Genomic DNA, 26228 nt, shown 5'->3' with positions numbered 1-26228 from the left:
TGGGGGACTCAAGGAAAAGGTTTACGTGGCAAAACTCCTGTGCACAATGGTGAAGTGCAGGGGGGAAGCAGCAAATTCCAAAGAACGCTCCCTGTGTTAAACTTGGTTCTCAGTTCTTCTTACTCATAAATGGTAATAAACTAGCTTGACAAACAGTATTTTATTAAACAGAAAAAAAAAGTCAATATATAGGGTAAAGGATAGAAGACAATACCTAATTGCTCAGTTATTTTAGTGCCTCTGCTCTTCACAAAGCAACTCAGGACTAGTGTGTTTTTTGTTGTCAGTGGTTTGTTTTGTTTTTTTTTTCTTTTTTTCCTCCACTTCTTCCCTCACTGTCTGCTCCACACTCCCACTTCTCCACAAATTGTCAAGTATTGTGGGGTGGCAAGGCCCATGCCTCCTTAGGCAGGACTGTGGGATACAGGAACTAAAAGTTAGTATCCAAGTAGACTTTGCACTGAATTTAATTTTCTCACTAAACACCAACCACTCTACCCAACTAAACATTCTAAAATTCTAGAAAAATAATTATCTCCCTTGTGATATTTGAGGTAACTTTTTTCACAGTATATTGAAAACTATTATGCATGGAGTCACAAATTCAGATTTCTCCTTGGCACAGTGAAAGGAAGATAGCTAATGTTATTTCACTGGTATATTTAGTTCAGAATGTAGCATCCTCTTATCCAGTATAATAAGAGGCTAGGCTAGTCCCTGTCTGATTATCTCATGCATTTGATAGTTTTGATAGGAAAATGTCTGGCAACAGAGCATTTCATACACAAAAAGTGCACTCTTCAAATGAATTAACAATTCTGTCATGTCTATTTTTTTCAAATGTTCTTACTGTTAGTAATACTCAGAATGAAGTATTGGTACTACATACCTGGAAATGATGATGCGAGAGAAACCCCAACAGCTAGGTGATTAGTTTTCTTGTTCATGAAGAACTCTATCATCATTGATTTCTGCAGGACAACTTGTCCCTTTGTAAGGACACAAATGTAGTTCTATCTGTTCTCAGCAGAAAAGAAACAAAGTTTTCTTAGCTATTACTTAGTAAACTCTGGATATCTTTGTTGGGAAAAATTACAATTAGTTGTTCTATATAAGTCAGCCATATGACCGTTCCAGTCCACCAACCCCAATATAAGGATTTATAAATATTTGGGGAAAAGTGGTCTTCTATTTTCATCCCCTTTTGCAAGTGACATATTGCTTACTTTGTCTTTTTTCTTATTAACAGTACTGAAGGCAAGGAACAAAGCCTGAGGCAAGGCTTTAAAGTTAAAACTGATGCACAGATATATATAATAAAGGGGGTATCACTTACCTCAACATTTAAATATCAATTTATTAACAAACTTTATTCTTCCTAACTGCATGAGAAATTACTTAAAATAAGAAACTTCTTAAGAAGTCAGCTTGAAAAATACTTGTTTCTGAAAATACATAATTAGTCTTGATTTTTTTCTATAGGAGTGAAAAACAGTGAAGGCATTGTACTTTTGCCAACTCCTTATTTTGCTGAGGTGTTTGGCTGTGGCTTCCTCCCCCCCCCGCCAAGGGATTCCATGTATGAGAATCATTGCAAAACAGGAATCCTGTGTAACTTGCATCAAGTTCAGAGACTTTTATGACATCAGAGCAGAAATCCAGTTTTTTCTGTTAATCAGGAGCACCCTTTAAAAGGCATTCAGTAAAAAAATTGTGGAGTGTATTCAACCCATGCTGAATGAACCCAGTTCATTTTTCAGCTAATAAGGGCTGCTTCTAAGAGTAAAGCACAAATCCTGATAGCACAACTTTATAATTTATGAATCCAACAGTCAAAATACATACATGTAGCAGCTGGAATTACAAGCAGGTATGAATGTTTGGTAAAAAGGTTCAATGTTCTGTCAGCTACAAACAGAATGCCTGCTCCTGAAGCTGTAAACAGAGGCCAGCTGTAGCAGCATAACCGAGGAGAGGCATCAGGTTGAACTTATGCAGGAAATATCTTCATAGCCTCTTGTGTACTAGCATCCTCTCACAATCATCTTGTTTCTCTTCGCTGCTGAACTGAAGTTTAGATGCTTGTCAAAATGATATCCTATTTAAAATTGATATTTCATTTATAGCAGCTATTATAAAGTAAGGAATTATCTGTAAAATATCTAGAGCAGTATCCATTAACAAGTGTTGCTTGCAACTGATTAGCAGCATACACCTGTTCATAAAAAATAAAATAATCAAGGTATCATTAGGGGAGAGATTCTGTTGTTTGTAAGGCACCAGAGGTTAATTTAGGTGAATAGTCTACTTTACTGCTGTTCGTTCTTTAACCAAATCAGAAACATGACAAGAAGCCTCACAATTAAACATCACCTAGATTTGCTTGAGTCATTGATACTATGTTTACAAGTAATATTGAAATCTTAATTTAAAGCTGATGTATTTTCATGAAGATAAAAGTAAATGCAGAGTGGTACTCCAGGACTAAACTGCTTTGAGTGTCTGAGGGTGTCTTCTGAGGTAAAAGGATTTGTTCCTTCAACCACTTGAACTGGCCTTATATCTTTATATTACTAATAAACCTGGCATACAGTGAATGAAAAAGTAAAACCCACTTGCTTATAGCAGCATAGTGACAGCAGAGGAAAAGGAAGCATGTAACAAAGCTAGATTTGGGGTACAGTGAGTACATTGCCAATCCAGGCAACTCTTCAGGCAGAATTCCTGAACAGTATGGGTCTTGAAACTCCTACAAACTTTGCAGGCTCCACACAAGTCTGATTTGCTTATAGTCTTTCAGAACCATAAAGCTCTTTAAAAAAAGAACCCTGTGTCTTCAGGAAGAGAAGAAAAAAGTCAGAATGCCTGTACCTTATTTTCTCTTTTACTTCAGGTGCAATGAACATATCATTTCAAGTTGCATTACTTTATATGTTTTCCTTTTTGTGCAGAGACTTGATCAGTGTCATTTACACTACAGTCACTCTTGACTCGGATCAAGTTTTTAGTGAAGAAATCTAAACTGAGGTAGGATCCTTTGACAACCTAGAAGGTGTTTAGGGATCATATTTAAAGACTGCTGGAAGAGATGTCCTATGGTTGGGTTTTTTGTTTGGTGTGTGGTTTTGGTTTTGTTGTTTCAGGTTTTTTGGGAGTTGGGGGTTTTGAGGGGGGAAGTTAGTTTTGGGGGGTGGGGTCTGGTGTGGATTTTTTGTGTGTGTGTGGGCTGTTTTGTTTTTAAGAAAAAGGCTGCTATGGAGATCTGGATTCTTCCCTTCCTTTTGTATAGCAGCTCATGTAAAGATTTTTGAAGGACGTTGCTGTGTTCCTCAGTTCATGAAATCTCTTTGGCAGCAGTATGAGCAATGCAGCTGCAAATGAAGTCAGCAGAAACATTATCAAGGAAATGTCTACTTCAATAGTCAGTTATGATTCTGGTATTAAAAAGCATATTAGTCTCTGTTTGGGCATCCAAAATGGACTATTTTTGCTTTTTGTGTCTCAATGGTACTATTTCATAATTTTTTGTGTGTGTTATTTAATGATTCATTGTATAGAAATATCAATAACAAAGCAACTTACTAAACTGGACTTCACAAAAATTATACAAAGCTATATATCCTACAATAAACAATGGAACACTAAATACTGACATTAAATGAGTACTGACACTTCTAAGAGTAGATATGCATAAGTACAGTGGGAGACAAAATATTGTAACAGATGGGGGTGGGGAAGCAAGCCAAGTTAACCTAATCTTCATTTTGATACTTTCTAAGTGATAAATAAATCTAGAGTAAGCAATCTGAGCATGTATGTAATCAGAGAATTCGACATATTTGCTCAGACTGGTGCAATTCCCACCACACGATTTTATGTTCTACAATATTGTTGGGTAAATTTATTTATCTTTTTCACTTATGTATTCTAAGACAAAAGGCCAATATGCAGGACTTCAAATGTTGCTTTCCTTTCCCATCTGGCAAATGTCTTAACCTCACCATACAAGACACTTGTACACATAGTGACATAAATTTCTGGATTTTTTTTTCCTAGGTTTTGTTCCTTTCTTGCTGTTTTCCTTCTCATTACAATTTATTGTTGTTGTTATTATTTTGTTCCAATTATTAAACTGTTCTTATCTCAGCCCATGAGTTTTCTTACTTTTACCCTTCTGATTCTCTCCCCCATCCCACGGGGCGGGGGGGGGGGGGATGTGAGCGAGCGGCTGTGTGGTACTTAATTGCTGACTGGGGCTAAACCACAACAGTTTTAAAAACTAATTATTGGTCTGAATACTTCTGGACATTGATACATTTTTCAGATGTATATTCCTTCTAATTTCCTAAAGATTTCTGCAATTTCATTCCAAGAAATTTCTTTTGTAAGTATAGCAGATCATATTTCACTATAAACATGCTTACTTATTAAAACTATATCATATTTACAAGATTAACGTAGAATTATAATTCATAACATATTTTCTCTTTGACCTGGCAATGCTGTGTTTTGATAAATGCCAGACATTCTTGGTAGGTTAGTAGAGCTATAAACAAAAGAAGGAATAGAATTGCTGGCCAATTAAATTTTCAGCATGAAGAGGTTAAAGTAGAATAGCTCAGGACTTTTTCAATAAATGACTCATTTAAAATTGTGATATCTCACTTTCTTGACAAATATTCTAATGAGGGGAGAAAATGGCTCAACATTAATCCTTTCTTGTGACAGAGGGTAAGAAATGGGGAAATTATATTAAATTAATCTTCTTATTATAGGTTTGATACTAGTCTTTCCATTCTTATTATATGTTCCATTCTTATTATATGTTCTCATTATATGTTCCCAGCCCTCTATATTTACAGAGATTTTGTTCATGTCAATTTAGCTTATATCAAGAAAATAATTATATTTTTAGTATATTCATACTTCCCCCCCCCCCGTAAGACTCTTAACTGTGAGTTAAAATTAAGTGATCCTTAAGATGTACAACTACTGTATAATGCCTTAATTCCCAGTGTTCATGATTCTCTTTTTTTCACTTAAATTTAGCAAATATTAGATTGCAGCAGGAACAGATTCTCAGTGAAGCTTGCATCTATCCTTCCTGATCACCTGCCAGGAAGGTGGTACCACTCTTCACAAACTAGTGGGTGTTACAATTCTCAAAGCAGCAACAAGCTGTATCTGCTCCTACAGCTTTTTGGCTTATTTAGTGGTACCAAATGTAGCCACAGATGTATGAGTTTCTTGGATTAAATTAATATAATCCAATGAACCATCCTAGCACTTCCAAGAATCTGACAGATTCAACAGAAGAAAAATAATCTAGAAAAGGGTAGAGTCAGTCACTGGTCCTCAAGTGTCACATTTTCTGATCATATCGGATACCAACCATAAATATTAAAATATGTGGACTAGGTTATTATAAAGAGCACTCTTTCTGTAATGAATTGTTACATTATCTTCTGTACAACATTGAATAGCTTTGTCTCTCCTGAACTCTCAGCTATTTCCATGGAGAAACAAATTTATTCATTTGTGTCTCTAACTGTCACAGCTCTTAAGCCACTTCTGCCAAATCACATGGAAGGATAGCAGTCTCCAAATGTTGAACTTCTGTGGAAACAGAGGTTTCACGGACAGTTGCAGCCAGGCAGGTAGGAGAAATAAGTTATTACTGGGAAAGCTGGGGCATGGTCAAACTAGAGTATGTGTCTGTAGAAAAATAGGTCTTGGTAATCCCAGAGCTTGCAGAATTATGCTTTTTGCAGGTCTGGGAGCAGATGCTAAGGTTAAATGGTGACTTGATCAGACTACCTCTGATGCATCACCCCTGTTCTATCTTCAGGAAGTTTGGAAAAATTCACCACCATGTCTTCAAAGCTTCTGTTTTAAAATCATTCTGTTGCTTTTCATGATTGCTTCAATGAGGACTTCTCATAGTGGTGTTAGATTGGACCATTTCCTAGATTTTGCTTCCCAAAAAAGGCAAAGATCTTTGAAGTTCCTGTATCTTGAATATTACCTCCTATTCAGGAATCTTGTTGTCATTCATAAAGCAGGCTTAACTGCTTTCATCAAGTCCTCTATCTGCTAATGTCCATGCAAAAAAAAAAAAAGGCAGTAGTATTTGGATATTCTTATGCCTCCAAGCTTTCATATAGGCATATTAAAAACAGCCCTTCTCCTTTATGGCGGGGGAGTGTAACACAAATGGTGAAGCCAGATTAATGCATGTTGTTTTGAAGGACTGTTGGGACCAATTGTCTGTCAGCCCAGAGCTATGAAAGTGGTACTGTGAAGGCTTCCAAATTTGCCCTTCAGTGCATGAGGAATATCTCAATTTCTCTGCCCCTTGGTGAGCAGCCATTTCTTGGAGTTCTCTGAGTGTAAGGATGGCTGCCTTGGGAACTATCAAGTGTTAAGTCTAACCTGTTTATTTCTAGAAACTGCATAATAGGTTCCATCAATCTAGCTATTCTTGGTTTTCTTAACAGTAGTTTATAACTGGTTTAAATAGGACAACCTGAACTGACCTGTCTCAATGGATTCTCTAATAGCTTGAAATTATAACTATGCTCCTCTTTGAATTTCCAGATCCACCTTTTGAGGAGTAAGGGAATGTTCATCATCTAGATTAACTGTAAAAGATGGAGGTGGGATCTGTTCCATATTGTTGCACATGATTTCATAGGGACTTACCTGCCTTGTATTTCTTGCCTTGTATTTCTTACCTTGTCTTTCAGTAGGGCCAATTTTCTTTCAGTGGCTGTATAAATTTGCATGTAACTAATATAAAAAAATTCCACAGGGAAGCCTTCAGTAAGTAGCTTTGGCATTGCTGTCCAAATAACTTCTAGCTGTCATGCTGCTTTCTCATCATGGTTTTTGTTGTTGATGGTGATGTGTGTTTTTTTCTGAAGAGCAATAAAACTAATCCAGAAGTGACATTCCTCTCTGCATGATGGAGAAATACCTTTTGGGTATGTTTTCTTTCATTTTTAAGACAGTTAGTACCTCTGAAAATAACTTGCTTAAAGAAATGAAAGAACTTATTGAACAGTGAGTAACAGAGCAGCAGGTTTCCTAGGGAGGGTTTGCTTTCAACGCTCCCAAACAAGGGGGGGTTGGGAGGTGAAGGGGGAGAAAAGTCCTTTATGTATGAATAGTGTTTGGACAAACTACTATAATATTTCAGTCCCTTCCACTTCATTGTGTGATGGTGGCATGCCAAATCATAAACCTTAAAAAGATTTGTTTTTCTTCTGAAATCAGATTACCCAGAGTTCTTAAATATATGAATACAGATGCTGGAAAACAAGTTTGATTTAAGGCATCTTAGTATTAATTTCTTTTGCATGGGTTCAGGTATTCAGGACCAGCACTACTTACCAGCTTTCAGCCCGCTGCCAGCAGGCCTACCCAGTAATACAAGGAACTACTGAAAAATGAGGTAAAAACCTCCATGGATAATTTATTTTAAATAAATTACTTAGGAAAATTGGTATTTTTTCTCAACAATGTTTCTTTTCTTCGCAATGATGTTAGAATATTCAGTCACGTAGATAGTCATATTGAGTGTATATGTTTGATCCAACACTTAGAACTAAATGTTTTTTAGTTTCAGGGTTAATTAGCTGACAATAGTAATTCCTAGAAAATACATTTTGACATTCTGGAGTTTTAGTGTTAACTTTTAGCCTGAGTAAAATTTCAAATTTATGGTACTGGAAACCTGTCTAGAAACATAAATGGATTGGACAGACAGGATTGGAGCCATAGTAAGGCTAAATAGCTCCCTGTATAGCAAAGCTGTAGAAGAAATCTGAACACCTGTGGAAGGAGGCAGAGACTTAAACTAACGTAGATGAAGGAAAATGAGTAAATGTTATGGTTAAAAAGCAAGTGGAAAGAGGTTGTTCTGTGTAGGCTTTACTAACTCCCTGTATTTGAATTTTTTTTTTACTCTGTTTTAACTGACATTTTCAAAGGTGGTTGTGGGTTATATACTGAGTACAAATCTCTTAAAAAGGTGCAGGGGATGGATTTTCTTTATTTTCCTTCCTCCTGTAACAGGGATATCTGAGGACACATGTTCTGCCTGCTGTGATTGCCATCAAAATTCCCATAGTTTTCATGCAGAGAAGCATGCAATCATATTGTCATAGTTTGGTGATCTAATACTTGCCAGCTGACTAGAGGTAACTTGAATAGTGCTTCAATTCTAACCATAGAAGTAAATGGTATTAGCTTGAAGTGTTTTGTTTTGCAGCATGTTAATTTCCATGGACCAGCTGATCAGCAATGACTTAAGTTACGCTCTCATTGACAGAGATGGAAGGAGGTCCTGTTCAATATTGACTGCTGAAAGTTCTGAAAAATTACAAACATGGATATTTTAGGTTTCAGTGGGTTTACAATGAAAGTTCTTAACCCAAAGTTAAATTTTTTTGGTGCAGTAACTGCCTTGAGACTACACATTACAAACTCGTGTTGATCTGTCACACCTAGACAGTTTCATGCACAGTTAGAAAACCACTGTGCCATCATAAGGCAGTAGATTGTTAAAGGCCTATGTGCAGGTATAATTTTTTTTTTTTTCTGGGAAAGTTATCTAATAACTATTCTTGGTTGTCTTCAAACTTCTGTTTGCAAAATAAGGCATCATCACGTCAAGGAACTCTAAGCTTATTTAAAAAGTGGTGTTTATAGTCAGATGTTAAGAGGTTTGAATTCGTTATATGTATGCACTACAGAAAAGTGTTTGCTTTTGGAGGTTGGCCCTGATGCAGATTGCTATCAGGAACTCATGCTCTGTATTTTGATCATAACTGCATTTGGTTTAGACACTCATAGCTTAATTTCTACTGACCCTTGTGTGATTCAAATTTCCTTAAAAGAAAGGAAAGCAGAAGTGCCACTGGATGTCAAATGCAACTGTGACTCAGAAATAAAACTTTTTTCCCCCCAATAGGTTCCTATTTGCAAGGAAGGAAATAGACTATACTGAAGTAATTTTTGGGTAATAGAAGCTGTCATATATATGAGTGCTGTCCCTGGCGATGCTGACTTCTGTGGTTCTGCCATTCTATTTATACATTAGCTGGACATTATTAATGCTGTATGCCAGTTACATGAAAGCAATTCTGTTATAGAAAGGGCTAAATATTGGAGGGAGTTATGAGAGAACAGATGCATATCAGTGCCATTTTGGAACTGGGCATCTGATTATGACTAGTGTTAGGTTTTGCTAGAGCTGGATTGATTCACCTCTCCTGAGAGAACCAAAAAGCACTTTCTGAAAAGAAGAATGAAGGTGAAAAATTACAATGAGGGACCACTAACAACAACAACAAAAACCCAAGGCATTAAATGGTTAAAAGTATAAGGAAGAGCATCAATGGAAAATATTGAGTGAAACACTCCTGGCAGCATGTGTTGCTGCCTAAAAGTAGCCAAGGAAGAACCAAGTGTTTTTTCCAAAGATATGACAAGCTAAGCAACTGGAAAGAATAATTCGTTACCCCTACACCTTGATGCTTTCCCACAGTGCTGTGAACAGTTGGACTGGACAGGGTCAGGAGGCATCTGGCAAGGGAACTCTGCAGCTTTGGTAGGGCACTGAGAAGAAGCTACAAGTAAAATGGGGGGGGGGAGGCAATGTGCCGTACCACACACACAATACTGAATATGAGGGGTTTTTTTCCAGATCACAGAAATCCTCTTCCTTCCCCAAGAAAATGAGCACCAGCTGTCTAAAAACTAGGCTCAGGTAGTGACAATGTCCAGACTGAGTGTGTCCTGGAGTATGTGGCAATCCACTGCTAACCGCAGCTGTGTAAGTGGGTACTCAGTGGAGGGCTTCCCAGTGCTCAGAGGTGGTATTGTTCTACTCAGCTGTCTTTCTCTCATCTTGGACTTCATCTGCCAAACTTTCTCTGAGGGAGTAACAACGGGCCCAGGTCAGCCCATGCTGATAGCGTGGAGAACATCATCTTGTGAAGGAAGTAAGTGCTGGGCCTGCATGTTGCATCTGACACTTTAGAAAAGGGCCTAGCTCATATTATACAGGTTATTGCCTGAGTTCAAGTTTGGAAGTGGGTGAGTTGCCCACCAGTGATTCTGTGACCAGTGTTCCTTTTTCCTGGGAAAGGAGTGCCAACAGAAAATGCACTGACTATTCCCACTTAAATAATCACCTGTTAAAGTAATACCTGGTGTAAAAATAAATAAATACAATTTTTAAAAAATCTCTCCAGATCTATTGTCTGAGGAACAACATGGTAGTAGTTTCATGGTGACTTGCCAGCAGAAGAGTGTGTAGGAGAGAGTGGAATCTTTGCAGTCCTGTGAGAAAGAGCTGATGGGCAAAAGCAGCTGGGAGAAGATGACATGGAGTGTGGACAACCAGAACTTATCACTGCTCTGGTCTCTCACAGAGATTCAAGGTGAGCAAAAAACATCCCTTGCTGAGATCCCCTTCTCCATTGGTGCTGGGCAGCAACCTCTGCTGTTAGAATAAATTCTGTGTCCCTGGCCATATCTTGGACCTGTTCCATTTTTTACCATCTGCCCATTTTCTGTCATCTCTTCCCTACTACAATATTGTGGATGCTGAAAGAGCATGAAGGAATTTTAGAGGATACCTCCTTGCCTCTTCCCTTTAGTATCTAATCATAGATACTACAAATTCATTTTGAAGCTGCCAATAATATCTGCCTCCATAGCTTCCTGCAGCAACACTTTCCAGAAGCTCACTACTTACAAGAAAGTGTCTCTTTATACAGTATCTGTTTAAAATTAATTTCTTCAAGCTTCATAGCTTTGTAAAACTACATTGGCTTTTACAAACAAAGTATTAAATACTGAGTTTTAAATCCATCAAACTGGTTTGGAAACTTGAGAAAGACAAAGATTAAGTTACTCACATTGCTATAAACCAAACTATTAGTTACAGTTGTTATAGTTTTGGTTAATATTAGTTGGTTTATAAATTAGCATTCTGATTTGCTGTCAGGGTTCTACAAAAACCAAGAACTTTACCATATCCAATAGGTTCCTATTTGAAAGAAATAGAATATACTGAAGTAATTTTTGAGTGATATGTTAATAAATCCTGGGCATATGTGTTAGAATGCTGTCCATGGCTACTTTACCGTGGCACAATAATACTCTGTCCCAGTGAGGTGAAGGTTCATGTACTGTACCTGAGGTATTTGGTTCACAACTGCTGTAATGCTAAAAGGAAATACGTAAAATATTCACGCAATAAATTGTGCTTCAGTATACTGACAGGCTTCCAGTGTTCAGGGTGCAAATATACACTACAGTATAAGGGTGTGGTGTTGTTGGTTGTTTTTTTTTCTTTCCAGATCTGAAAGATGAACTATGTTTCTACCATCTAGGCAAGGCCAAACATGCAGCCAATCTTAACAAATAAGGGCCAGATAAATTATTTCCAACACATTAAACAGTTTAAGGTAATATGGTACTTCATATTTCAAAACAGCATCTTGCCAAGTATCTCTCGTAGACATGCCCCTTCACAGACTCTATTTGCTTAATTTCAGAACCAAAACATCCTTATCAGTAAAATGGCTGAAGTGTTCATTTACATTATCAAATTTTAGGATGTACTGACTCATTTGTTGCTGTGATAGTATGTTGAAGGAATTCTACTGAGTTACAGAAAAATGGTACTAATCACTACAAAGAACAGTCCAGTTGCTTCAACATAGAAACTATTGAGACTTTTTTCCCTCCATGGCCAGGGAGTCACGCTTCCAAAGAAATAGCAAGCTATCCTTCCTAAATGTTCTTCTGTAAATTCCAGCAACATGAGCTTGTGTGGTTCGCCAGGTTAGACTCTTAAAAAAGTTTGGGTTTGGTTTTGTTTGGGTTTTGGGGTTTTTTTGGTTGGTTTTGATTTTTTTTTTTTTGGGGGGGAACCCAAAAAAACCACACAAGGCTGAAGAGGATCATTAAGAGGAACATCATTAAGAGGATGTTCACTACTGTTAGCAGAGCCAAGAGTTCAGTTTTGATATACTTCAAGAAGAATAAGGTGGAAAAGAGCAAGAAGCAGTGAAAAAAGGAAGTAATTGCCTTTATAGAAAATCATGGCAACCAAATTTTAAATTCAATAGAGGTTGTGCTAACCTTTTACAGTGAATAACAAATGACTGTTAGAGACATTAAAATTAGATATTCAAAACCACAGACAAGCAGAAGTAGACCATCCAAGAACTCTACAGAGCAAATAACTGAAGTGAGATTCTGAATCACTGCTGGTGAACTATTGATATTCCTGTAATGGATTGAAAATATTGATGGACAGAAGCCCTAAGTCTCAATTCAAATCACACTTTCCTAAATTTAGGAGCTGTTTTACTTAGATTGAGTAATCTGTTGTCTGTCGGGCTCGGTCATGTATGCACAAATGAGATAAAGCTATCAAATTACTTTCTAAAGGGCTGCAAAACCTTCTGTAAAAGTAGCCACTAGTAATTAATGTCAGAGAGACCAAGCATTTACCTACCTTAGAAATGTAACATTTACCCTCATACTGACACATGATACTGGGATGCTTGAACAGACATTAACTGCTTGCAGCAAGCATTAAGTGCAAACAGTTCATTTAGATATCACACATCCTCACAGTCACCTGCTAAGGCAAGCACAAGTCATTAAGTTTTTGCTGCCTTTTCCAGCTGATTATTTTTTTTTTTACAGTGATGGAATTGAGAGATTACACCAAGTTTAACTACACTTGATGAAAAAGAAATGTATAGAGATGAACAAGAGAAGATGCAAATGTTAAAATATTGCTACAGTTGTGTATTATAATTTTTAGAAATCAGTCTTACTGTTCTATGGCAATTCCCTGAAATATGGCATAAAACTGAATAGTTCTAAGCACTAGCTCTGCTGCTATTATGCGAACAACTCCCTTGGACTGTTTTAAAATTATAGATGAGCATGATTTTCTGACCTGCTGAAATCAGATCTAATAGTTTAAGTCAATAATCTTTGAGGGTGATAAGAAGGAATTGTGATCTCTAAAGTTTTTTTAGAAAGAATTTTAGCATGACTATATGCTATGCCTGTCCTGCTGTTCATGTGGATTTAGCCAAGCTTGGGTGGGTTAATGACAGATTTGGCGCTTGCTATGCCTTTAGGAGTTCCCAAAGAAAACCAAACTAAAAAAAAATAAGGCTACTAGATTGTAACAATCTCAGTATTGCCATGGCTATACTTTCATTCCTACAAAAGTTCTTTAGCTGAAAACTTGTTTGAGAGAGAGAACAGACATAAATAATCTTTTTATACCCTTGGACTGTTTAAAGTATCCTCCTCATCTGCCATTTTGTAGCCCAGGGCAATATCAGATCCATTATCGGCCCCTGAGGAACTCCACTCCTGACCAGCTGCCAGTTTGACTTTGAGCCATTAACCACCACTCCCTGAGCTTGACAACTCAGACAGATACCCACCCATCTTGTGGCCCATCTGTCCAGTTCAGATCTTACCAGGTTGTCAGTGAGGAGGATGTCATGGGAGACCGTGACAAAAGGCTTGCTAAAAGCAAGGCAAATGACATCCTCTGCTCTCAGCAAATTGTTTCCTCATAGAAAGCAACCAGATTAGTCAAGTGGGATTTACCCTTGTGGTTGTGGTTTAACCCCTGCCAGCAACTAAGCCTCACACAGCTGCTCACTCACTCCCCCCACAATGGGATGGGGGAGAGAATTGGAAGGGTAATAGTGAGAAAACTCGGGGGTTGAGATAAAGACAGTTTAATAGGGAAAGCAAAAGCCATGCATGCAAGCAAAGCAAAACAAGGAATTCATTCACTGCTTCCCATGGGCAGGCAGGTGTTCAGCCATCTCCAGGAAAGCAGGGCTCCATCACGTGTAACGGTTACTTGGGAAAACAAATGCCATCACTCCAAACGTGTCCCCCCCCTTCCTTCTTCTTCCCCCACCTTTATAGGCTGAGCATGATGTCATATGGTGTGGAATATCCCTTTGGCCAGTTGGGGTCAGCTGTCCCAGCCGTGTCCCCTCCCAACTTCTTGTGCACCCCCAGCCTACTTGCTGGTGGGGTGGTGTGAGAAGCAGAAAAGGCCTTGACTCTGTGTAAGCACTGCTCAGCAATAAAGGAAACATCCCTGTATCATCAACATTGTTTCCAGCACAAATCTAAAACATAGCCCCATACTAGCTGCTGTGAAGAAAATTAACTCTATCCCAGACAAAACCCGCACACCTTGATAAATTGACATTGGCTTTTTCCACTGACTTTCTTGTCCTTCACATGCTTCCACAAGCACCTGTTCTTCCTTTTATAGTTCAAGGCATAATTACTCTTACAAATGTTGAGGGGCTTCTTTGTATTATTCTGGTATTTTTTGGCACATATGACAGGGAGTAATAAGATTATTAGTTTTGCCATAGAAGGTGTCTGGAGTTGCTAAATTCTATAACTTCATAACAAAATCCCTTTAGAGTTAAAAATTAATAGAATATATTAACCATTTTAACTGTAGTAAAATATATTAACTAGCTGTTTTATTAGGATTGTATTTAGCAAACCGATAACTTATATTTTTACAGTTAAATTTGAAGAGAAATTTTGGCCATTTTTGCTTTTGAAAACTATGGAAAATATAAGAAGAATTATTAGAAAAAGAATCCCTTTACTATAAAGTACTTCTAGATACTTACTGCAAGTCAGGTTTTAAAGAAATATTGAGACCGCCATTTGCAAGAAATATGCCCTCTGTACGTCTATTCTAAAAGAATTTATCAGTATTTCATACTTTCCTTTTTCCTTTATTAACCTCTTGAAATGAGGCTTCTTTTAGTTTGAGTATAGGATGTATTTAGATGATCCCTTAAAGTCTTTCTACTTGCTTATGAACAGGGAAAGCTAAATGTCACTGCTTTGTCAAATATAGGTGACTGATGTTGCATTATGGTCAGCGGCTGTTTTGAGCTAGTGGGAGCAATAGGCTGGCAAGATATATAATTCCAAGACACAGAAACAAGAAAATAAAATAAGGAATGAAATGGCTATTAAAATTATGGAAGCATCATTCCACTCCACTGCAAGTCAAAATGCTTACATTAACAATTTATTTCAACTCAGTGTGCCTGGGGGCCCTTTACTATCCTCATTTATAGCTCTGGAAACTATCACAAAGCTTTACAGAACCAGGTTTTGAAATCTGTGTATGTAAGTTTAGAATCTTAAACATGTGGCTTGACAGGAGAGAGCTTGCAAAGTTCTCAGTGATTTTTGTTGTTGTTGTTGTTGTGCCAGTAAAAGACTGATCTGGGACACTTTTTCTGTGTGTAATTTTACAGGGTAAAATTTATCAGGGTAGGAAGTGCTTTGGCAAAGACTGCAGAACATATACCTTTGTATACTCTGCCTAGGTGCCTCTGTTGGTGTTGACCACCTTTTTTCTATATGGTATTAACATATATAAAGTATTAAACATTTTGCAACTTGTTCATGTTTAAAAATCTAGTAGCTCCTGTACTGCTTCCAAATAATAAATTTAAAAAACTGAAGGTTATCTAAATTGTGTAAATTTCTAGCATTTTGCTAGGATAGTACTTCAGTGGAGCTCAGATTTTTAGTCTTAGGTGCCCTAATTCCATAATCATAGAATCATTTAGGTTGGAAAAGACCTTTAAGATCATCAGGTCCAACCATTAACCTAGCACTACCAAATCTACCACTAACTTATGTCCCTAAGCACCACATCTACATGTCTTTTAAATACCTCCAGGGGTGGTGGCTTGACCACTTCCCTGGGAAGCCTGTTCCAATGCTTGATAAACCCTTCAGTGAAGAAATTTTTCCTAATATCCAATCTAAACCTCCCTGACACAAAATAAGGCTATTTCCTCTTGTCCTATCACTTGCTACCTGGAAAAAGAGACTGACACCCACCTCACTACAACCTCCTTCCAGGTAGTTGCAGAGAGTGCTAAAGTCTCCCCTCAGCCTCCTTTTCTCCATGTTAAACAACCCCAGTTCCCTCAGCTGCTCCTCGTAGAACTTGTTTTCTAGACCCTTCACCACCTTTATTGCTCTTCTAATGAGAAGCACTATCCTTTAACTTTCACCATTTATTTAAAATTCTGAAAGAATTTCAGTATAATTCCTTTTATTTAGAAAGCCTCACAATACTGCCATGTGAAAAGGTATTTTTTTGTTAATAGGCCCAGTCAATTGAAACAAAATTGAATTAATGTATTTCATGTTATAAGATGAAATTAATATTAGCTGATGAAGTAACTAAAGCACTATTAAATTCAGTGAATTTTCCTCAATTAACACTTTCTAAACTGACCCCAAATTGACACAAAATACCACAATAATGTCATTTGCTAAAGATCCCAGTGTAAAAGAGTCAATGTTGGTCAGGAAATGTTTGAGTTTAGAGCTACCTGGGTTTAAAGGCAGGAAGTTCCTAACGATTGATAATAAAATTCTAACTGCATTTTTGTTCAATACTCTGATGATGAGCTGCAATGTCCTTTTCAAAGACCATCTTGAATATTTGCATCCTGGTGCTCAGCTGTGATTTAATGTAAAGCTGTGCTTTGTTGTGAATGATGGAAACAGCAGGCATGATTCTGTCACGAGATGACAAGGCTTTTCATTGTGAGGTTTTCAGTTTAAATGTTAATTCCTGTAGGTATTCCTGTCTGTGTAGCAAGTCCCATGCTGATTCCCATTAATCCATAGCTTGCAGAAGCATAACAAAGTTGAAAGGTGCTTTCAAGATCTTTTAATGTATAAGGTACTCTGTCTAATAGCTTCTTAAGTACTGCTTGAGTGAAAAATCTATCAACGTTTTAGCACACTTGAGGTACTTCAGATTTAAGGCTGTGTATTTGAAAGATGTATGATTTTGTATCATGTTTTTGTCATGAGCATAAGCACATCCCTGACTAAATAAAACCAATGTAGGAAAAGGAGTTTATTTTCAGTGAGTGCCTGTTATCTCTGATGTGGCATGAAACAACTTTGTTCTGGGAAATGAAGCAACGTACATGGAAGAGCTAAAGGACAAAGAGATTGTCTGTTGGACTGAGCTCAGGGCTACAAGCAAGGAAACCGCCAGCTAAACAGAAGTCTATGAATATACATACACAGCAGTGCTGTGCTGAACCACATCCCCAGTCCTTCTGCCCACATACTCAGACAAGACAAGTGAGCAAGAGGGCAGGAACTGGCAGAGCAATTTTTTCTTTGTTGTGTCTCTGAACGCTGCATCAGAGACAATCCCCCCTTTACTCTTAAAGTGAGCTAAAAAAAAAGAGGCATTAGGCTGTCTTCCTTGGATTGAGCAGTTAAAAAACAGAACGGAGAAGGAACACCACCTGTGGGTTACGGCAGAATCCTAGTTCAAAGTTTGTCTCAATATTAATGACATTTTTGCTCCACCTACTGGTAGGAAGGTTTGGAGCCTTCTGAATTGCCATCAGGCACTCTCACCTCCTTCTGCAACTAGTCCTCTTGTTCCAATTAGAAGATTAAATTTCACTGTGCAGAAAGAGAGAAAAAAAAATTCTATACCTGTTTCTAAAATTTGGAAGTGAGAGAGAAATTCTAATTTTAAGGGGGAAAGAAACATCATGGCTCAAAATGTAAAAATGGAGAAGTGTTCCCTGTGTTGAGGGAGGCTGATGCTCATAATTTTGGGGGGTAAAACAAAAACCAAAACCAAAATAAACAAAAAAACACTCTACAATTTTACACTTTAATTTTTTAGCTGTTAATTGGTTTATTGTCTAGAATCTGTCTTGCTATGGCAAAGCACAAAACTGTTTGTCCTTATGTCAGCTTCTTTTCCAGCCTTATTGGCATAAGAGACCTGACAGTCATTCTGAAATGCTGGTTTGATATCAGTGAGCACATCTCAGTTCTGATGGCTCATTTTGACACATTTCTTGATTACTGGGAGATGTCAAGAAAAATAGGACTTCTGAATTTATTTGCACAGCTGTTGTGATTAGTTATGTTTGGTTTTAAGCCAAGAGGTTCTCCAAGGTTTACTCTGCTGTTTCTGAAGTTGTCAGCTCACTGCCTCTGTCTTGTTAGAATGACATCCAAACACTGATTTGTTGGATGTATTGTTTCATTCTTGCTCACTGGACTGAAGTCAATGAATAAGCTTCTTTGAGAATTACTGATTCAACAGCTGTAGCTTTCTCTTCTGATTGCAAGCTGAGGTCTTCATGAGAGCACTGCGCAGTAATATCATGACAAATCTTTTACAAGGTTTATGTGGTGAAGTTCACATCGCTATATAAATTAGATTGCATCTTTTCAAATGGGAAAAAAATCACAAGTCCGCTAGTAGCCAAGGTTTCATTGACATTCTGTAGATACCTCTAGTTGTGCTAGGTACAATGCTTTCTCTGTTTGAACTAGTGTATTTGAATTCATATTAAACCAGGCCTGTTAATCACACACAAAATCACAGAACAGGTAAGGTTGGTAGGGACGTTCGGGGATTATCTAGACCAATACTCTTACTGAAGTAGGGTCAACTAGAGCAGGTTGCTCAGGGCTGTGTCCAATTGCGTTTTGAATATCACCAATGATGGAGGCTCCACAGCCTCTCTGGGCAACTCTTTCCAGTGTTTGGTCACCCGCACTATAAAGAAGTTTTTTACACAAACAAATTTGAGCCCACAACAAGTTATGTTGGTACTTTACCATACACATATCATAGTGAGGTATAAAATGAAGTGCTTGTGTATCATCTGCAGGACTGGATTATTACGACTAAAACCATAAAAAGAATTAGGCTGCCTAACACAAGACTGGAGATAGAAGTCTTGTCCCTGAGTCTGCAAATGGAATCAGAAAACACTGTTATGCTTTTGTCCCACTCTTATTCAATGAAGAAACTCTCCCCCTACTCCCACCCCGTAGCTGCCTGTCTCTTTGATTCTGTAGGCTCCCTTAGCTGTGTTTCGGAGTCTGTCCACAGTTCCACAAGTTTAACAGAAGAATTTCTGAACTATTCAGAGGCTAAACAAAGAATCAGCCAACCTATTGTCTGCTAGATATAATGCAGAAGAAAAAGATAAGTACATTTCAGCAATTTTAACAGGAATAGATACCAGCTCTTACAGTCATCAAGGCTCTGGAAATGCCTTCCTGCAATCTGAAAGTGTGTAAATTCCAGAAAACACACGGATTTCAGATGCTGCTGGAAAAATTCCTATCAGCTACTTTTAGGTATTGACTGACTACAAACTGTGACTACTACTGTCTGGTTTTGACTTCCTTTCTACACTGTACTTTAAGATATGAAATGCATATATCTAAGAAATAGGTGTTGTGTTTTTTCAGTAAAGATTATGGGCTAGAATGAATAATTACATAAATGCCAACTCTGAGGCAACTGGAGAATTTGTAGGGGTATTCATCAGAGAATTTGCAGCTTTATGTATTAACTGATCATTCTACTAAATAGCTATGTTACATCTGAGTTTACTCTGACTTGGTGCTGCAGTATCAGACACTGTGTGGCAAGGCTAGAGCAGGAAATACACATATTACACACACACGTACACACATATACACACAACACAAAAAAACACTCTGCATTTTAAAGTTCTATTCTACTAATCCCAGTTATATAATAGAAAATAATTACTGGATTGCAGAAGCAAAATAAAGTGAATGGCTAAACAAAAAGTGGTGTTCTCTCTATCAAAAAGAGGAGAGGGACCTGCTGATGCTTAAGTAGTGGCATTGATCAGGTGCAACTGAGTGACATAATGCTCCAGAATTTTTTCTCTCTCTCTTCTTCCTTTGGTCTGCTCTTACAGGGGTTGTGATGGTCTGTATGTTCTTGGGGTGGCTCTAATTCCTCTAAGCTGATGGGGATCTCAAAGGGTAAGCACAGATTACTTCCAGCTCTGTTGTACATTTTCTGTTCTGGTGTTGGGCCTAGTGCCAGCACATATGCCATCCATACTTAGCACAAGAAAGAAAAAAAAGATTTTAACAAGCATTAAAAAGTTTTGCTGCAGATGGACACCATTGTCCCTAAGGTAGAGCTGCGTCTGTTTCTGATTATGTCCTTTGTGTTTTCACTGTATGAGGATGTTTATGCATGTTGGATACATGGGTTTTGTTCTTTTCCTATTGCCCTAAAACCGGTCATCCCAGCTTTCAAGGTTGCATTCCTTTAATAAAAAGTAAAACTGATTTTTTTGTGGTCGATGGTTATACCCTTGGGGATCTCTGTTATCACCTGTATTCTCAAGCTCTCTCTGTCATCTTGTGCTTGTACTCTTGGAGGCCACTGCTACATAACGTCAGTAACTACCCTGTCAATCACTAGTTAAAGAAGCAAGGGCTTGTAAGAAACAGGCTGTTGTCTTATTTTTTTTCTGAAAGGACATCTGTTATGATGTAAGGTTTTTATCCACGCACATCAAAATACACTTATAAAACTATCAGCCTTTTCAGAATATCAGAATCTTAACTTTGCAATTAAGACAATTTGATCTGACAAGATCAGTAGTGTTAGTAGAGCTCAAGAGATTCTATGAAACTGATTAAAATTACAGTAATAGATTTCTATTCTTTTGACTATTATGATAATACTGGAATGAATTTGAACATGCATCTTAGCACTGTCATATCTGTTCCATTAAGGTGATGAAACTTAGTAGAGAGATCCACCATGCTATGAAAAAATACCTCAGTGAAAAGACTTGAGTAGTCTTAAGGCTACACTTTTTTTCTTTTGAGCAGAAGAGTGGATCATTTGGACAACTAAAAATATTGCATATTTGAAAATGAAGCATAAGCATATAAAAATAATTAAAGGCTTAATTAACTTTGACTAACTGGGGATATCTGAGGTCAGGTGAAAGACTTCAGGAAAATAGATTTTTTTCTGCGAAGAGTTTTAACAAGATAACGTCAAAAATACCAAGACTGAATATCTTGGGTTGGAATTAGATAGGAGAGCAGTACTGATGTTGTAATGCATATAGTTAACATTTTGGTTTTCTGAAGACTGATCAGGGTAAAAAGACATTTTTAAAATCTATGAACAGCAGTAATTAAGGAAACTGAAAGAGGAGGGCTCTGGAATGTAAAAGAAGAGAGAAAAGAGCAAAGCAGTGATCCAGACAGAACCTTAAAGAAGAAGTTTAAAACTGGTAATGCAGGAGTAGAGCAGAATTTATATATAAGCATGCAGAATTTTTCAACTCTTGTACTATGGGTAGAAGTATGGATAGAGCACACAGTAGATTTAGAGAGTGTGTGTAGGAATGTGGATCCAGAAATGGAATGAAGGAAACCAGTGCTCCTACAGGGTATTTCATGTTCAGATTTGTATTCTTGGTATGTTCTTTAACCCTAATGCCCTTATCATATCATGGAATGATATTCCACGTTTCAATGGAATGCTATCCAGCATAAGGAAGCGTGCTTTTTAAAACCTGTACTTACTGAAATGAGTTGTTATAAGAATTATATCATAAAATTATAGTCTCATAAGAATTTGCAAATGTCATGATTAAGAATGTTTTAAGTGTATAGAATTCCTTCTATCAGTTCCCAAGATCTGTAATAATTTTGAAAAATTATTGAAAAAATACCCTGCTCATGACTGCTGCCCCTTATTCTTAGAGAATAAGGCTATTCTGTCTGCATTTTATTCCTCCCTGAAAAAAATGGCTCACTATTGTTGTTTTCTTCATTTTAGCAGAAACTAGAAGTACAGCTTTAGCATAGACTTTTGTTCTTCTCTTTCAAGCTATAAGCAGCTAATTTTCCGTTTCCCCGTTTTCTTGTTGGACTGAGGTATCTTTCTAAAGGTGTACCGAAGTAAACAATCTGTGTGTAATAAATTGCCTTAGAGTAGTCTTAACCACCTTACCCTGATGTAAAATTCTACTGAAGTTAAAGAAACTGTACTGGCAGAAAGAAGTAATGCTTCTTATTCACACTGTGTACCCTTGGCCAAGAATTTTTTCTCTTCAAGTAACTCACAGGGAGGAGGAAGGCAGGCTGGAACCTTATGAAGTGGCATGTGTTAATCTTCTCCAGTTAAAAACTATATTACATTTTGATTGGCATGTACCTCAGAGCTTACTACTTTTTTTCTGCAGATGCTCTATTAAAAACCAATTAACTTTCAGTGTAATCAGGTATTTAACTTATCAGTTATGCAGTGAAAAATGTTGGGGGTGATAGCAATGACAAACAGGCTTACCAACTAATCAGCTGTCTAATTAATTTGGAAGTCTTTCATGTTCAATAAAAATTATGCATAATATCAACTGTTTAAGGCCTGGTGATAAATATACCTGTAGGAAAGCCATTGGGAAGGTTTCACTTGAAATATATTCAAAAGGCAGCTGAAAGATGCAAGGATGTTATGGTACAAAACATTTTGGTCTCTTCTTTCTTATGTAACCTTCCTCAGAGGTTAATAGAAAAATCTAGGAAGAGAAAATGATTAAACTAGGGTTCATTAATAAACAACCTTTTCAATTATGTCAGAAGAGCTGGTATTCCAGGAGTCACCTGCACCTGTAATTGGGGAATATTTAATTTCCTGATAATTCCAGAGCAGATTAATATTTTTCTCCAGTTATTTAAAAACATGATAGCTTTTTCCTTGTTTATTCCCAGGCAGGCAACTATTGGGCATAACTGTCAGGGTTTGGGTATCATGGGCTGCAGGATACCCTGTGTGGGAAGAGGTCAGGAACTACCCTGTGCCAGTCAAGCCAGGTCCAGCTGACTTGGCAACAGATAGAAACAGCCCACTGTGCACCAAAACTTCAGTCTGACGAGCACACGGCACCACTGCTCAGACATCATTAAGAAAGGGCAGTAGCTGTGGGGAGTAGGAGACATAAAAAGAAAGACGTGAGGAGGCACAGGAGACAAAAAAGCAGATACATGAGGAGATGTGAAGAGGTACATTTTGCAGAAACCAGAGAAGGAAGTGCAGGAGGCACATGGAAAAAGACATTGCTGGGGATGCAGCTGGAGATATACTTTTGGAAGGGGACGGTCCATGCTGGAGGAGGTCTGAGGGACTGCAGGAGCTCTGAGAGACTGCAGAGCAGGGACAACCCTGAGGTACTGCAGCCCATGGTGGAGCTGACTGCTGAAAACCGTGGGAATATAGACTAGTAAAGGGGAAGGACAGATGTTGAACTGAAGTTGAGCCTGTGAAGCCAAGAGAAAAGGTGTTACCCTAGGTGTCTGTTTAATTGTATGTGTTTTTTTCCTCAATATCAGAATCAGTAATTAAAAGATTATGTTAATCGGCAATAAATCAAATGAAGTGAAATTCCACAAGTCAAGACTGTTTTGCCCATGACAGTAATGGAAATAGAAATGTAACCTAACTTCAAAATCTTTTTTAATTAAGTTCACTATCTTCTTTTGCATGTTAGCTAAACCAAATTGAATTAGCAAAATTTCTTGAGACATACTCCTTTATTGTGGTGATATTCTCTAAGCAGTTTGGACTGAGTATGGCTTATGAAGGTTTTTTTTTTCCTTCTTTTTTCTCTAGTTTGACTGTGCAAGAATTTATGGTAGATATATGTATATTAATAGGTATAGCTAGTGGAAGATTAGTACATGCATTGCTCAACTTGAATGTTTCTTGCACAGCCTGGAGACCAGAACTATAGTCTGGGTGACCTGACTGCCTAAGAAGTGCATTTAGGAACACAATACTTTGAGAACTCAAATACAAGCAAATGCAAGTCAGGCAACTGAAGCAGGCATCCTGACAGCATCCTGAACTGTCAATCCAGCCTTTCTTTAGGTTGCCTCTTTCAGAGGTTGAATAGATAGCTAAACTGAATATTAATCACTGCTTTCAATTTTGCTTTACCTCTGTGGCTATTAAAAGAAACTGTAGAGGATTTTTAGATTACCTTAGCAGAGATAGGGAATAGTGGCAACTTAGCTACAGGCTAAGTTTACCAGCAAGTGTACATGTGGCTCAGCAATTGCTGCTGTAATGACAGCAGGTTCATAGAGAAGGAATGGTGGTTTAGAGATTAGCTGGGAGTAGTAGCAGCTTCTCTTGTGACTTAAACTTACCTGTGAGTCATTCTTCATTTCAGAAAAGGACCTAAACCAAACACTAGACTACAGAGAAAGGTGCCTACAGCTAGCCACTGGAAAATGTAATTATGAGTTACTGAAAATTTTCCAGCTGTTCTAGTTATAAAGAATGGCTTCAGATATCTACAGTAAAATAAAAGTGCTGCTATCGAACTATTGAGAGAAATTAAATGACACTGGTAGCTCTGCTTTGAAGAATTTTAGCATGCAGCTTTGGTTTGCAAACACCTGTTTTTCAAGGGACTTTTGCTCAGTTCATAATTTATAAAAAATTCAAAGCTCGTTGATGAGGACTGGAGCATGACTTTGTTAGGATACTCAGATGAGAAAGAGATTTTGACTTTTCTTTCTATTCCTAGGAATTTATGCACTTCTTTCTGTTATTAAGCACATAAAGGAAACGTGGTACAGAGACCAGAACATAAAACTACCTTGACTGAATCTCATCTGGTTTGGCACATACCGGAACTATTTCATTTCCTTAGCTTACAAAGTGTTTCAACCACTGAGCTGTTACAGTCTTATAGGTATGAATCCTAGGTACTGTGATTAGCAGGGAACCTAATGTTTTGATGAGTTATAATCAGTTGCATTGGTTTTTAATTGCTAGGGATCTCAACAGAAAATCTTGTAGTAGGCTTGGACACGTCCGTGTGCATGCTTGCTTGTGCAGGCTTTGCACACAGTAGATGTTTAAGAGCACAAAATCACACAGAAAAGCAGTATATCTTCTTCATGAGCAATGATAAGAATATTTAAGCACTCTTTTTGTTGCTCAGCCCAAGTTGCCACATGCCTGTGTCAAAGTCTGTGGATAGCCCATGAAATCCTCTCTCATGGCTACTGCACATAAAATTTTCATATACTTCAAAATCACAAGCTAGAGGCATGAGGGACACCCTTTGTCGCTGTATGGAAAATACAAAGTCTGGACACAGATGTAAAATTTCAAAACATGCAGCTTTTATTTCACAATATAACAAGAAAGCAAATAAGGGTAATAGAGGTACGTCAGAACTAAAAAAAATGCAAGGGTTATTTATAACCCATTATAAATACAACCATCCTCTTGCCCATGATATACAAGGTTTTATGCCTAAACACATCCGCACATGCACACATACCTCTCTTCTCTCCACACATACATCTCCTCTCTCAGGGACGCTTTTCCCTATTTCTCTCCTGTACTGCTGTTCTTTATTTGATATGGTAGGTTACTCATGGACTGTGGTCTGTATGACCCTAGGGAGGTCTGGCAGGAGTTGTGCAGTCCTGACACTCTCAGTGCTGCTTCTGATCTTCTACGCTGGGGTCCTCTATGCACCATTACTTTGCTTTATCCCTGGTCCTTTACAAATACAAATAGGAACCATTTGGATTACAGGCATGTTTCTAGGTGGACACTTGGTTGTTTCTATGCATTTTTTGGCTGTTTCTTGGGAATGTATCCCCATTTTAGTCTAAACAGTCAACTCTGTATCATTCAGTCACACTGCTTTGTTTAACAAGCTCCCTTTCCATGCGAGAGCACAAGGACTTCTCCACTTCCATCCTCAGGAATCTTCTCTCTTTGTTTTTGCGCCAGTCTGGACATCACAACCCACAGGAAGTATACAATAATGTGCAAGTGTCCAAGTGTTTCTAGGTTTAGGCAGCACTTGGCAAGGGCTTTTCAGGAAGCAGCTTTGAAACTGAAGACCGCATTTAATTCTAAATCTTGCACTGGCTGTCTATCTGTAGGTCATCTAGCCCTTAAGGTTTTTTATAATACTGATGACTTTAGAAATTCTTACCAGGCCTCATTTGCTGTAACTTACACATAAATAATAAAATAGTCCAGAGTAGTTTAGACTGAATAAACATGACAGATTAAATGTACCAACTTGTTAGAAAACTCTAACGAATTGCTAAATGTGTAGACTGCATCTTCTGAGTCCTAGTGTACTCCTGTGCTGCTGGATGAAGCTGCTTCTGTTCATTACAGTGAATGCAAAGATGTATATTTTAAGTTTATTTTAATATTCATGATAGTATACTTAATATTCATTTAAGTTTGTGGAGAGCTAACA

This window comes from Ciconia boyciana, chromosome 2 (genome assembly GCF_034638445.1).
Source record: "Ciconia boyciana chromosome 2, ASM3463844v1, whole genome shotgun sequence".
Lineage (NCBI taxonomy): Eukaryota > Metazoa > Chordata > Aves > Ciconiiformes > Ciconiidae > Ciconia > Ciconia boyciana.
Note: the sequence above shows the minus strand (reverse complement) of the source record.